General features: G+C 41.1%; 1 long non-coding RNA gene across 4 annotated transcripts in view; it reads left to right on the top strand.

Annotated features, from left to right (window-relative positions):
* Positions 1 to 14,538, top strand: part of LOC146437677 (uncharacterized) — a 30,558-nt gene that overhangs the window by 14,924 nt on the left and 1,096 nt on the right. For 2 of the 4 annotated variants that reach the window (XR_014851470.1, XR_014851471.1), the window contains 4 exons: positions 998 to 1,091; positions 2,686 to 2,995; positions 10,905 to 11,013; positions 13,157 to 14,147. This is a non-coding gene — a long non-coding RNA (uncharacterized LOC146437677). Of the gene's footprint in view, positions 1 to 997; positions 1,092 to 2,685; positions 2,996 to 10,904; positions 11,014 to 13,156; positions 14,148 to 14,538 lie in introns of those variants that run through there. The other 2 variants (XR_014851473.1, XR_014851472.1) reach the window with 2 other exon arrangements.

Here is a 14,538-nt window from a genome sequence, read left to right as displayed (position 1 = left end):
TTATTATTTATTATTATTACTGTTGCTTTATACTTCAGCTGGTTCAGAGACACCATTGTGCTTCAAACTTGTAATTTATAGAGAGGATGGAGATGGCTCAATGTAAGTAAAGCCGTAGCAGCTCACAGAGTAGTGACCCAGGAAGAGTCTCGTATGGTAATTGATGGCAGAGCTAAACATTGCACTTGTAATCATGTAGGGGCCATCAAAATTAATTGTACTTGGGCGCAAACTGTTGAAAAGCTAAATCTCTTCAGGGAAGGATTTGTGGAAGTGCAGTATCCTTCAGGGAGCCATGCAAATCTGCATTGCAATCGCCTGTTTCCTGAGGGTTCCTTAGGGATCACAGAGAATTTATAGGAAGGCTGTATTTTTTTGTAGTCACACTGCCTTTACCAGCTGCACAAAATTCTTCCTTGAATGACTACATTCCACAAAAGCAATTACAGAAAATGCTGGGATTCTTATTTTCATTGCCTTGAGTTGTTCTGCAGAGACAACTTCTCTATTAGAAGTACCCAGAGCATGCACATTCTGTGAGGGAGAAAAGCCTTCACGTTTGTCCTTTACACTGAGGGTATTTGGAAAATGCTGTTATGTTTGCATGCACATTGTATGCAACTGAACGGGAACAGTGTTTGTGATTGCAAAAGAAATATTAAAAAGAGCCTTGACTTGTGTGTGTGTGGGTTGCATGGGATTGGACACCCAATGCCACACAGACCAGAGATTTAATTCCTGTTCTTATCTCTTCTCGTGTTGCAGCCTGGGAATTCATTACCTTTATCAATACAGAAAAATAAGCTCTTTTAAAGCAACAGCACAGTAAAAGAAAGCAAACTGTGACCTCATTTGTTTGTAGCAGTGGTGAGATAAACTGCAGCTCTGACCTATTTCTCCAGAGTTACAATTATCTGCTGTAATGGTACCATTTTGCTTCTTAAATCCTGGATTACTGTAATTTGAGATTTAGGGAAGTTACTCTTTCTGGTTACAGACCTTGGTCCTTCAAGGGCAAGCCAGTATTGAGGGATGAATGAGTACACATGAGGGAGCAAAGACAAGGTGTAGGATCAAGCCAGAAGGAATTGGTAATTTTCATGTTAATATTTTATAGATATAATTTAATAAGTTTTCTACGTAATCTATATAATTTTGTTTATTTCCACATATATATATAATACATGTTTGTTTTAATACTTTTTTAATATATATATATGAAAAAATGTACTTCTGTATCCATATGTGTCCCCACATGGAATGATCTAAACCAGGGTCATGTGGTGAGGGATCTGAGTTTTGTTCACTTGTCTGGCAAACTCTACTTTGCTGAGACATGATCAGCTTCTCTGTGCACCATGGGAGTGATAAATATAAAAGACTTGAAGAAATCAAGTTCTTAGATATTCAGAACCAAACCGCTTGGCGATAGAAGTTGACACAGCTGCCTTTAAATCAATTTAATACTTGCTTAAATCAGTGGAAGGAAAGTGAATTTCATTGCATGAGAATCTGGTATTTATAATCTGATTTCATTTTGAATTTATTAGCAGTGTATACAACCTTATAGAAGAAACTTCTCCCTGAGTTTTATATTTATCTGGATCACCAAAATGAATAGAAAATACTTTTTAATGTTTTACTCAAGTCAAATTTCCGTAGTAAATTTTCAACCTTCAGAACATACCATTGATTCAGTGGGTTCAGTGGCCACGGTTGTGTTTGGCCAAAGCTGGGACTCGGTGGTCTTGGAGGTCTTTTCCAGCCCCAATGATTCCATAATTCTGTGGTTTTTATTGTTTCACTGCTCAGGATGCTGTGACCAGCATTTGCAGCAGCACTGTGCTGGTAACAAACACAGTCCTGCCAACACAGAAATTGTGAGTCAGGTTCTCACCCAGCACAGGATCACCTCCAAAACCTGACTTTTCAGCAAAAAGGCCTCAAACAAACCAACCCAACAAAACCAGCTCATAGCTTTTTACTTACCCACTGCTTTCTACCACATCTTCAGTTTTCCCCCAGCCCATAAGCAGTGACAAAACACCTAACACCATGACTCTTCCACAGTTGTGTGCCAAATGCTGTAAACCACATTCCTCATTGTCACCAAGAACAGTGCACAGACCATTCAGGCTATGCATTTCACTTATTTTATTCAATCCTCTTATTTTCACATGCCCTCAGCTGAACAGGAAATAATTTCTGTTTTGGTCACAGATGGACTCTGTAGAAGGTGATCACATAAAATGGTTGTTCAGGGCTGGCTTTTGCTCTGGTGCCTTTCATCCCTGTCAGGGAGATGCCATGAGCACCACCCATGGAATACATGGATTTTAAAGAGCTCTGCCGTGGCTGCAGGAGGCCGAGGTCGAGCAAGGACAGTAAATTACAACTGGAACTGCTCTTGGTAAGGGGCCTCGTTTGTGTTTGGATTTCTGTGCGAAGTCATTAAGTTTTGCCGTGGGGGGAATGGTGCTGGCTGAGGTTTTGAGGAAGACATTTATGGCTCTGTCCCCAGAGGGCTGACATGCGGGCTCAGCAGCTGCCGGCCTCAGAGGAACACGCAGGGAGAGCACAAGGGTTTGGTGGAAAACAGGACAGCCTTGGGCTGAGGCAGCTGCCAAAGGTGAACAATTCCTGCTGTTGTTTAAATTACTTACATTTGAAATCTTTTCCATCCAGGTAGCAGAGAAGGGATTGAGATTCCACTAATGGGAAGGAGATATTGCCATGGTTTGCCCAAAAATAAGACAGAACATCTTCCTTACTCCTGAGGGATGTGCACTGGGAACAGGCAAAAGGTGGATGCCTCCAAGTGACAAGGGAGTTTTGCTATAAAAATCAGAATGTACACTAAAATCTCCAGCGCTAACTGTAAGAGTACATCAAAGATCTTCCTCGTTCCCTAAACACAGCAACTCAGCAATTGCATCAGAAAAGGCAGATGACTAGTGGAGTCAGTCTTGGTTCACAGCTGTCCAGGGAATTTCAGGTACTCTTGTGACTCCTAATGTGACAGTAACATTAATTTCTTAGACAGGACTTTCTTTAGAATTTTCTTCTTTTTGTCTGCATACAAGGTTTTTTTTGTGATAGAAAGATAGGTACATTGTCTTCCAGTATATGATCAGGTTATGGTTATTATCATAATTACTTTAATTCCCCTTAAAATATGCAGTTAGTTTCAAGGTCAAGGAAATTTATAAATGTACAATAATTACCAATTACCCAGCATATATTGAAGTAAAACTCCTAAGAACATCAAAAGAGATCTTGATAAAGACTGGAGATTGTGAAGTTGGTTATAAAGATTTCACAATAGATAAGAACCACCAGCTATGCAATAATTAACACAGGCACACAAAAATATATGTGTCCTTTAGTATTGCTGTAATATAAGTAACACTCACCTTTAACATGGTGCAGTGTTTAATATTAATTAAAGTTTCTAGACTTTACATCAAATCCTGGATTATTAAGAGTGTCCCATTGGCATTTTTCAGCTGTTTATCTCCACTTTGCTACAGTTGTAGTAACAGTAATTTGTTGTGAAGAAAAATATAAATGCATTTGTTACAATGTAGCTTGTTTGGGGGGTTTGTTATTAAAACTTAGAGATTGTGTTGTGACATCACTGCATCTTAAAAACAAAAACAGATTAATTTTATAAAGTAGTAAATAGTTGATCAATTTTGAATCAGATTTTAAAGTATGATATTTTGACCAAAATAGGAGAAGGTTTTAAATGCTGATTAAAACCAAATATGTTTATAATCTGTGTCCAGCTCTGCTCTCTCCTCACTTTTTCTATGCTACCTCAAATGTTAGTCTAGGAAGAACTGGAAATAAAATTTCTCTTCACCATCTGTTATCTGACATTTCAAAGATGTCCTAGTTTGACTAGTAATGAGAGAATTAGGAGCAGTTGGGCTATAAATCATTACCCTCAAATTTACAAATTTGGTATGTTTTTAAAGGCAAAACAGATAATGCCCTATGTGGAAAGGGCTGCATCCTCCAAGAAACATAGGCTCATCCAAGCATTAAAATACCAAACCGATGGAGGAACCTTTCAAGGGGTATACCTAGGGGGAAAAATTGCTGAGAAATACAACAAAAGAAAAGCTCAGAAGGGCCACAGAAAGTGTTAATAACCCAGGGATTATCTTTTCCAAAACTACATGGAAGGCGCAACTGTGAGGAAAAGTGTTCTCCTAACACAAACATCCAATGAGGAAATAGCATACAGCAACATGGGATTATCCCCCAAAAGATGAAATTGGAAAAGATTTTCCATCCTAATTGCATCAACTTTATAAAGGATCAGGTTTAAACAAAATATCCCAGAGCTGACTTGACAACTTCACAGAGTAAGGAGAAAATCAAAACCAGACCCAGATGTTCCATGTTACGGGCGACTTCATATTCATGAGTCATACACATTATATAAGCAAAGGACAGGGGGAAAGGACCACGTGAAGGTCACCCAAAAGCTCACTGTTGTGCTGGGAAAACATGGAGCATGAGAAGAGCTCAAGCTCTGAGTCCAGTTTGGGAAAGTGCAGCATACTGGGTCCAAGGATGTTGGCCTGGGAAGGGACTCTGCCAGCTAGTGGAAGGGCAGTGAGAAAGGAAGAGAAGTCTGGGACCTCTGCAGAGCTCTGATAAGGAAGGGCTGTGGGAATGGCAAAGCAAGGCAGAAAGGAATAGCTGGTGAGGGCTCAGTCAAGGCTGGGGACAGTTTCCTGGTAGGCATCCCCTGGGCATGTGTGACAAAGAGGAAGGAAAGTGCCATCTGGGTCTTACCTGGTGGAAATGCTGTGTTAATCCAGTGCTGGTTATGGGGATTTGTGGTGCTGTGGTACACCAGGTGATGGATAGGCAGATGAAGAGATACCTACTCTGTTTTAGGGGCAGAAATAGAGGAGGTAGATCTTGCTGACTGCAGCAGATTGTGTTTTCAACAAATGGGAACAGCCTTTGGGTAAGAACGCTGTGAGTAATTGCTGTGTCTGTTTCCACATGCTGTGTCAGTTGCTCATAGGAGATGATTAACATGCCTCAACACTGCCACTTCTGAAGGTTACACTGGGAAGGTCCCCTCCAAATCCCCACTTCCCACACACCTAAGGCACAGGAATTTCTGTGTGTGTAGGAGTCCAGTGGGCACCCTGCCCGTAAGAAGTGACTGTGTCTGGTACTGTACATGAGATACACTCTGTACACCACAGGAGGGAAAATGGAAGGTGGTTCTTCTCCAGGCATTCAAAGAACATTCTGCCCTAGCTGTGGCTCTCCTCTTTCCTTCCTTCCTATGGATTTTATTTGCTTGTACACTGGAGAAAAGCAATAGGTAAGAAAAGCTTAATTGAGTCAAGATTAATGCAGTTCCACTGAGAATAAGGGAAAGATTTATTCTCTCCCTCCTTTCTGCACATGTCTTGCTCTGGACTCGGCCTCACCTAACATATGTACCTTTATTCATTTACTTCCTGCTGGTCACCTGGGAGAAGCTGATCTCACAGAATTTATTGCCTTGGCTGTCTTGTTTCTGTCCATGCTAATAGTGAGATGTAGTGAATGCTCATGTATTTGTCTAATTCTCAGATGAGAGTGAAAGGGATTTATCTATGCTGAAAAATATGTACTTTTGGCTTGGTACAGCCAGGAGTTACCGTAAAGAAAACGTTGAAATTGGAGCCTCTGAGCTGGCAAGAAATGTACAGCTTTGAAAGATTGGGACCCAGAGGAGCTGCTGAAATAAAGCATCAGGTTCTGAAGGAATGGGCAGCCTTGGGATCCCACTTCGTGATTTTCTTTCTCTGAGCCCACTCTCACCTTGGGGTGACCATGTTAGCAAGTGATGGAGGAAGGAAATGCTTATTTTAAATGCTTGTTTGATGAAAGGCTGGGAGAGAAGACGAGGAGAACAGAGGGGCACAATTTAATTTATGTGTAATTGACTCGAGCGAGAGGAAGGAGCTTAGGCCAAGCCCTGCATGCAGTGTGTTCTTGCTAAACTTGTCTTTGAGACTGGCAGGTCAGAAAGTCCTTTACAGCTCTTTCTGGAAGGAATATATTTGAAGGTCACCCTGTAATATTTTCCCCAGAAAGGAGGTTCTTTACCCAATTGTCAGACTCTAAAACCTGTCATTGGCATTAATGAGCTTGAAACAGGTACTGGGCCTTTTTTCCAAACAGCTGCATTTACTGAAATTGTCTCTACTTTTCTATATTCAAAATGTCATTTTCATTTTTACTTTTCAGCAAAGGAAGGCAGCTGTCCTTTGCTTTTTCACGTACAACCTGCCCTTGACATTTCACAACTTCACATCTTGCCAAACAAAAAACTCCTGAAACAAAGTGCTTTTGGGGTGGTGTGAGTGATGCTCCTGGTCCTGCTTCCCAAACTGCTCTGAAGCTGCCACGGACAGCATGGGGACCAAAGGTACATTTTAAAAGCTCTCAGTGTTTCGGTTCTGCTTGCCAAATGCATCTTTTCATGCCCTTTGCTTCCCTTTCTTTAAAGTACAAGTTTGCATCTATAGTCACTGTTACCACCTTTTCCTTCTTCTCTTAGCTCATGCCTGGAAGTGAAGGGAATGCTGTTGAACAGAGTAAGGAAATGAAAACAGCAGTATTTATCTTGCTCTACTGTGGCTTTCATTTCCTTCAGAGCCAGGCTGCTTTTTAACCTGCAGTTCTCTTTTTTTAGCCCGAGCTTGTGGTTTTGGGGGCATCTACTCAAAGTGTTTTTATTAAGTTCTCAATTGTCACTTTCTTCAGTTTAATTCCATTTTCTCTCACACCTCGTGTTCCTTAAAATTGGTTTTGGCTTGTGGAACTGCCTCTTAAACACCAGCTAAAATGTACTGTTATTTAGTGCTGGAAATGGCTTCTTGTGTATGGGGACTCTTCTGGAACTTGTAGAAATCCTGAGGCTGTTTCAGCAGTAGAGGCCTGAGGCTGCTATCAAACTACAGATGGTTACTTATTCCTCCACTTAGTGCTCGAGGATGTTCTTGTTGAAGAAACTAATGGTCAATTTCTCTTTGTGCATCAATTTGTAGAGCTTTGTTCAAGACGCTGAGTATCCAGTTTGTTGTCATCATGATTACCTACTTTTTTTTTATTTACTGCTATTACTTTCCTTCTACTCATTTGCTTCTGGCTCCAAACAGTGATTGAACTTTAATTTATAAAGAACAAAATCAAGCAAACCAACCCCCAAACCCTACCAGATGCAAGTGCTGGTAGCTTAGATGGATGCAGGCTAACCATTGTAAAATTCCAATTGCTTTTATTTATCTGCTGCAATAGATTTAAATTACATCTTCTTTCTTGCTAAGCAGCTCCTTGATATTTCTCTTGCCACCTTGACTCCTGCTAAGTGATTTTTACCTTCTCTTTCCTGGTTTTATTTTTCCATTCTGTGTTGGTTCAGGGGTCCCCTTACTGGTGTACCCTTGGCTCACCACAACATGAGGACTATCCAAGATATCTTCAAACTTTTTACACAGCCAGTGGGGCACTTAGGGATTTCCTCTTTTCCTCTGGAACAGGGAGGATTTCTATTAGGATTCTGAAACCAAGCCAGGGAAGCACACTGGGCTTGTGCATCTCTTCATTGCCTTCAGAACTCCTATTACTCAGTCGATGGGTGCAGTGAACTAATTTTCTACCATTTATTTGTTTCCCTATATGAGCACAGTGATCACATTTAATACATTTTTGGGGAAAGGAAATGAGATGGTAATTTGGGAGTTATTTCTGAGCGATGATGTTAATTTTAAATAAGAAAACTGTTGCTGCAAGGAACTAACGATTGTTTTCACCTCATGAATAGTCAGTAGTATTTGAAAATGATTTCCACTGATCCATCTCCAAGTGAAAAAGTGTCATTTCACCTCTCAATCTGAGATCAATACAGAGAATTTATCTTAATCTTTCCTGAACCATCCAACCTCCCAAACTAATAGTTGCAGTCAGGCAGTTGGCAGGTCACAGGTACCAGCCCTGGGGGGGTTGGCAGGACTGTGAGTAAGCAATTTCACAGCAATTTTACTGCAAGACAGGTCACCAAGAGACATTTTAACCTCAGCAATTATTTTTCACCATGTCAATGACATCATGAAAGGAGCCAGAGATTAATTTCTTTGGACAATTATAAGCAGAGATTGCTCTTGACCCTGATATTTATGGGGTGCCAACCATCAGGAGAGGTTATATGGGTCTCCAGAGCAACCCTACCAAAACTTCAGAGAAGTTCCGAAATAGCAATAATCCATGATTTCATTGTGCGTGGCTAATAGCTTTTCCTGAAAGAAAAGCTCATGTTTGGCAGCTTCCTTTGTAACAACAAGATAGCAAAGGTTGTAAATCCCTGGACAGCTATTACTGCACAGTCAGACTGGGTAACTCATATATACCTCCCCTGGAAACACAGTAATGCGCTGCTAAAGTCAGGAAAAAAATGGGATTTGGGGCCTTTACGAGCTGCACAGAGAATCTTGAGACTCTCTTTAAGAAATGATTAGTTAGGAAATAGAGCAGCATATCTATCAGTGTGATATATATCAGTGTATGCATATGCAGTATGTATACAGTGGAGTAGTCTGCAAGTTCACTAATGCAAAAAACACTGTGTGGAATGTGTTCTTTCAGAACAAAATGGGGACAGAAATGCAACTATTGCCCACAGAAACGAATAATTTCTATCACTGCTTATAAATGAGTACAGGGAAAAATGTTGGTGAATCAAAAATCTGGTATACTCTACTCAACTAATGGTCCAACCCAGACTTCTTTCATGGAGAGGGAGGGAGTCTGCTCTTTTGGACTAAATTGAATCTTGCCTGTCTCTAGTTAGGTCTCTGAGCATGTAGTTTTCTTCATCACTTGGAAACAACCATTTGGAGATGATAGGCTTGGCTTTGTCTTACTCAGATGATGGTCAAATGGGATATGTGGTGCCAGAATTTATCACAGTAGATATAGTATTTTCTTTCTATTTTAAGCAAGCATAGAGAAGGGCTGCTAAGATGTCCCCCAAATAATAATTCTAATCAGATTTAGACATGTAATATTAAGTAATATGTGGAATTTGGCTTTACCATATTTTAAAAAAGAGAAAATCCAATCTGAAAAGCTGCCAGGGGATGGAACAATCTGATCTGTACAGCTCTGAAGAGCCATTCAAAGATGGCAGGGAAAAGGAAGACCTGTCTTCTGATCAGAGCCTGAAACCGAGGACTGAGAGAGGATGAAATTGCACACAGAAGAAGAAATGGTATTAACAGCATTTAATGGTATTTCTGAACACAGAAATGGTATTAACAGCATTTGGGGACAAGCTTAATGGAAATTAAAGGATAACACTGGAGCTGAACAAATGGCTCCAGGCTGAAAATGGTTATGTGTGGGCTGGCTATAAAACAAAGTTTTTTAACTGATAATGTTGTATTGGCTTGGAGTAGAATTTTAATCTGATTACCAGAGGAAGATGAGAGGTGAAGCTGCCCATATTATGGCTGATATGGCCCAGAGGCATCCTTCTGCTCTTGTATGTTCAATTCCTGCATGCCCACAACAAAGACAGGCCCTGTGGGCAGGCTGACATGCAAAGGAATCAAGTACAAAAAACTGGAAAGAAAACCAGGTAGCTCATAAATTCATTGCTGAGATTCCTTGTTCCCTCAAATGTCATTCACATTTCAGTTTCATAGATTCAGCCTATTCTGTTCCTATTGATCTGCTCAAAAAGAAGTGAACTGGCAAATGCTCAGGCAAGTGTATTTGTAGATTAATTAAAGATGGGACAGGGAACAAAGACATTTTCTCTGATCCAGGATCTTCTGTGGGAGCCCTTTCATTCCCTACTGCTATTTTCCTAAATGACCTCTTCAGTTTTAGTACTGTCCAGGTAGTTTCTAAGCTCTCAGGTGACCTCTGCAGAAGGCCTGGCTGGAAAGCCAGCAATTAATGCCAGGCAGGACTGAGCCCAGGCTCCCCTAAAGCAGAGCTTCTCAGGGTGAACTCATAACCTGCTGGCAGCATTGAAATGCTCTGGTCAGGGCTGTTAGAGGCAGAGGATCAATAGGTCACTGTGCCTGTCTCCCTGCAAACACCACACCATTACACTGCACACAGGCACCTCTGAGCTCAGCCCAGCACCCCAGGCATGCTGAATATACCTCTGGGAAGTGCAGCCGCTCTTGTCTCAGGAGCATCAGAAGAGAAACATTCATTTCTTGAGCAGTCTGCCTCCTGTTCAATCATTATGAAAATGGGGAGGTACTTCTACCTTGAATCTCCCTGGTTCCTTGTTATTCCATTCACTTGGCTTAGTGTAACCTAAATTTTCAACTTGAGAAAGATTTCAGCTGACAGGCATTATTTATAATGCCCATAACTTCAACTGTGGCATTTGCTTATAAATAATTTGTGTAAAAGCATATGCTTTCCTTTTATAGAGACACAGGAGATAATTCCATTGCCAGTAGTTCAGTTATTAAACATATTCACCCACCTTAGAAAAAAAAAAGAGTCTGAAAGGAAGAGCAAATATGCTGTACTGGGAAAAATATTAGGGACTGATATTCAGCCCTACTTGTTAAGAAAAACACAGTGTGAAAATGTCTCAGCCATGTGTCTTTTTCACACCAGAAACTCGTAATGTTTCTATGAGCTCCCCAAAATGGACATAATTGGTAAAACCAGCACATTACTTGTATTTGATAATCTTCATCTCTTTTTATTTTTCCTCTGAAAAGAAATGAATAAATCTTGAGTGCAGAGAGAGCAGAGAACTTCATAGAACCACTTTGCTTTAACCAGCTAGAAAATACCTTTTCCTAAAATCAGAGGTTTCAAGGTCAAGTAGATGTCTTCTTATTTTTCAGCTGGGATTGGGAAGGTGATGAGAGAAGCAATACAACTAGAATCTCACCTCCTCATCCTGAGGTAAAGAAGAAATCTTACATCATAAACTCATTTTTCTGGAGGTGATGGGTGAGTTTATGCATGAGCTATTGTTGTTTATACTTCCTAAGATGCTGAATTACCAATGCAGACAAAGGGCTGTATTTTAACACTTGGGAAACAGCTTTCTGAACCCTTTGGCAGGGCTGTTGAACTAAACACAAAGCTTTTGTCTCTCTGAATCTCTCAGAGCATTATTAATCCTTCACTTAGAGGTTAGCCAGATGAAAAGCTGCTTGAATGGTTTGATACTTTTTAAATTGTGACTGAATTGTATTGTTGCTGTGTACAAATCACATGAAGCCAGAGTCAGAAAGTTCATGTGATGCCTCTGTGATGTGCAGGACACGGCGCTGCCCTGCTGCTGCTGCTGGAGCAGCCAGGGCTGGGGCTGAGAGCAGCCCTGCACCTGCAGCTTCACTGAGGAGCTCATCAGTCTGTCTGGCACACACACCACTGGGGAGTAACAAAGGACTGTCTGGGAAGGGTAAGCCAAGCACTTCTGTGCACGTGGAATCACAGACTGCTTGGGCTCAGCTCATTCCAACCCCCTGCCATGGGCTGGGACATCTTCCACTGGTCCAGGCTGCTCCAAGCCCTGTCCAGCCTGGCCTTGGACACTGCCAGGGATCCAGGGGCAGCCACAGCTTCTCTGGACACCCTGTGCCAGGGCCTGCCCACCCTCACAGGGAAGGATTTCCTCCTGCTTGGCATTTCCTTCTGCAAGATGGAGGCCAGTGGTTTGAAGCAGCCCCGTGTTTCTTATGCTCTTACGCTCACTGGATCCTATAAATCCTTACTTACAAAGCAATCTTCTCCTGTGTAAGTAGCTTTGAGCACTCAGGCAATGCAGGAATCTTTATGTGAGCATCAGAGCCACGTTTGCTATGAAAATAGGTCACAGTTTTCTGTAAGGTTTTCACTCGACAGATCCACACCAAATATGAGCTGGTTTGCTGGGTTGGAGGGGAAGCCCACTTTTCTATGCCAAGTCCTCTGCCAGCCCGTCTTAAAGCTTATCATAGCCCATTATTCTACACAGAAAGGACACTCATTTTTTCAGCAAAACAAGAGAATAGGTGCCTAATTTAATGCAATCCCTGCAATGTCTCTTTTGAAGCTTAGACGGGATTCGGAGATGTTCAGCCTGTTCCAGTTCTGAATGTCTTACTGAGTTTTGAAAAACTATTATTCAAATCTTTCTTTGATTTTAACTTAGTTTTCTTCTGCCTTTTTCTATAAAACTTGTCAAAATCAAGGTGATATCTTTGAAAGTATTTTCAGAAAGAAAACATGATTGCTGTTTTCTCCCTAGTCCTGAAATCAAGCACACAGAAATACAGTGGGCAAGAATTCAGGCCCTGGAGCAGCATTTAGTTCTGTTCTGGAAGAAGGCAGAGAAGTAATTTTTTGTCACAAGTAGGCTTGGTCTCCCTTACAAACCAAAATGTAGCATTCCCTTAATGGCAATACCAGTTTTCCAGCTTGCCGTTTGTATGCTTGCTCATTCTCACACACTGCAGTATGAAAGAACATACTTCCTTCCAGTGTGAAAGGACAGAAGAGTGCTGGAATCTCAAGTCCTCCAACTATTTTTTCTCCACTTTCCCACCAGCAACCCAAGACTTTTTTCATGCTGGATAAGCCACAAATGGAAATGGTGGAGAGATCACCAGGATTGTGAATAGCACCATCATTGTACAAGAGTAGTGTGGGGGGTCTTTGTGTATACTGCAGGAATAAAAATGTGTGAGAAAGGACAAAATATTTAATGAATGCCATTGAAATGGATGATTAATATGTGAACATAAAAAATTAATATATTGTCACAATAGTACAGAAAAGAAAATAAAAATATTTATGATTATATATATGCAAAACACCAGAGAATGTGTTGGGCCAGAAAAAAAAGTGTTTACATTTCATGTTTTTGCACTCCAGTTTTACATTTTACATTGATGATTGAATAGTTTATGGTAGCACAGAAAAGTGAGAACATGGATAGGAGGAAGAAATGAAATGACAAACCAAAGGAAAAGCATTGTTGGGGGTTTCCAGTATATGGTTCAACAAGCCCATGAAGGAATGTAGCTGTTCTTTTTCTTACTTTAGCTAACCTATGTAGGTGACTCTGGAAATCTCTCCCCTCTTGTTTCCGTTTTCTTTTCCCCAGGGAGGACATATAACAGTAGGACAAGTACAGAGGGCTGAAGAACAACTATGTCAACAAGGAAGCAACGCAGGAACAGAAACCTGGATCAATATCCAGTCAAACCCTTTAATTATGCAGCTCATTTTGTACTGATGTAAGTAAATCCTTAATTCTGAAGCAGCTTGTGCCTAGGGAAAAGGAGTGGAAGAGACTCTGGTATCCTCACAGACTGCAGCTGATAGGAAGCATGATAAAGTGAAGAGAGGTAAAACCTTGACCAGACTGGAATTAGGAAGCAGTGGAGGCAGCCAAGGCGAAGAGAATGTGGACCTCAGGAGAAGAAATTATTTTAGAAGCGTATTTATGTAGATGGATGGATGGATGGATGGATGAATGGATAGATTTATGGATTTGACCCATCTTTTTGTCAGTTGAGAGATCCAATATAAAAGGAAGTCACTGTGGTAAAAAGTGTAAGGTTGTCATCACGCCATGGAAAATCTCTTCACAAATTCTTTATTTCTACATTGGAGTTCAGGAACAGAGGAATGTAAGATCAAACCTCACAAAGCTCACATGCTACAACACTTAAAAAAGCCTATTTTAAAAACAGAAATCAGATCTGATCTCTCTTTGTGAATAAAAAAGTCTGGTGCAGAAAGTTACAAGAAGTTCTGGTTGAGATTCTATGGTCAGCAGCTCAAATGGCTTAAAATGATCAAAACTCCAGTATAAAAATTCCTTTCCAAAGACAGTTCAGATTGCTCTGGGTATGTGTCTGTGCTCCAGTGGTCTCAGCATGACCAACATCCAGCCCAAAACAGCTGAAATGGAGGACCAAGGCAGCCAACTTCGGGATGAAACATCACTGTCACTGGAGAATCAATTACATCACGTCAGTCAAAGAAAGATAACACCAAGTTGTAGACACTGTCCCAAAGGAGAAGACTTCAGGGGGTTCCTGGCTTGAGCCCACCTTGGGGTGAGCTGTGTCTCTGTTTGGGATGCACACGAGATGTCACGCAGGCTTGAAGGGATGGTCCATGGGCTGAACACCTCCTGGGAGTCAGGGAAAGCAGAGAGCAGTGGAAGAGGAGGCAGCAGCCTGGCAGCTAATAAACAGCACATTACTCTGCATCTCATAAATCTCCAGCAAGTTCATCTATTCTCCTCTGAGAATGAATAACTAATGAGAAGCCTCCTCTTGCCAGTTATTGTAGCACTGCACAAAGTGGTGTGGATGTGGAGGCTGCTATTAATAGCACTGAGTGAGCTGCTAATTGGGCAGTTATGTAATGACTTTGTTATGAAACCTAGTTTGGGTTTGACACCTTCTGTTTGCTAAAAACAACAGTAAAACCCCCAAACAAATCCAGGGTTAGCAGTGTATGACATGAAATAAA

The sequence above is a fragment of the Lichenostomus cassidix genome, chromosome 4 (assembly GCF_008360975.1).
Source record: "Lichenostomus cassidix isolate B80296 chromosome 4, HeHo_3.0, whole genome shotgun sequence".
In the NCBI taxonomy this organism is placed as follows: domain Eukaryota; kingdom Metazoa; phylum Chordata; class Aves; order Passeriformes; family Meliphagidae; genus Lichenostomus; species Lichenostomus cassidix.
This window is presented reverse-complemented; position numbering and strand designations above follow the sequence as displayed.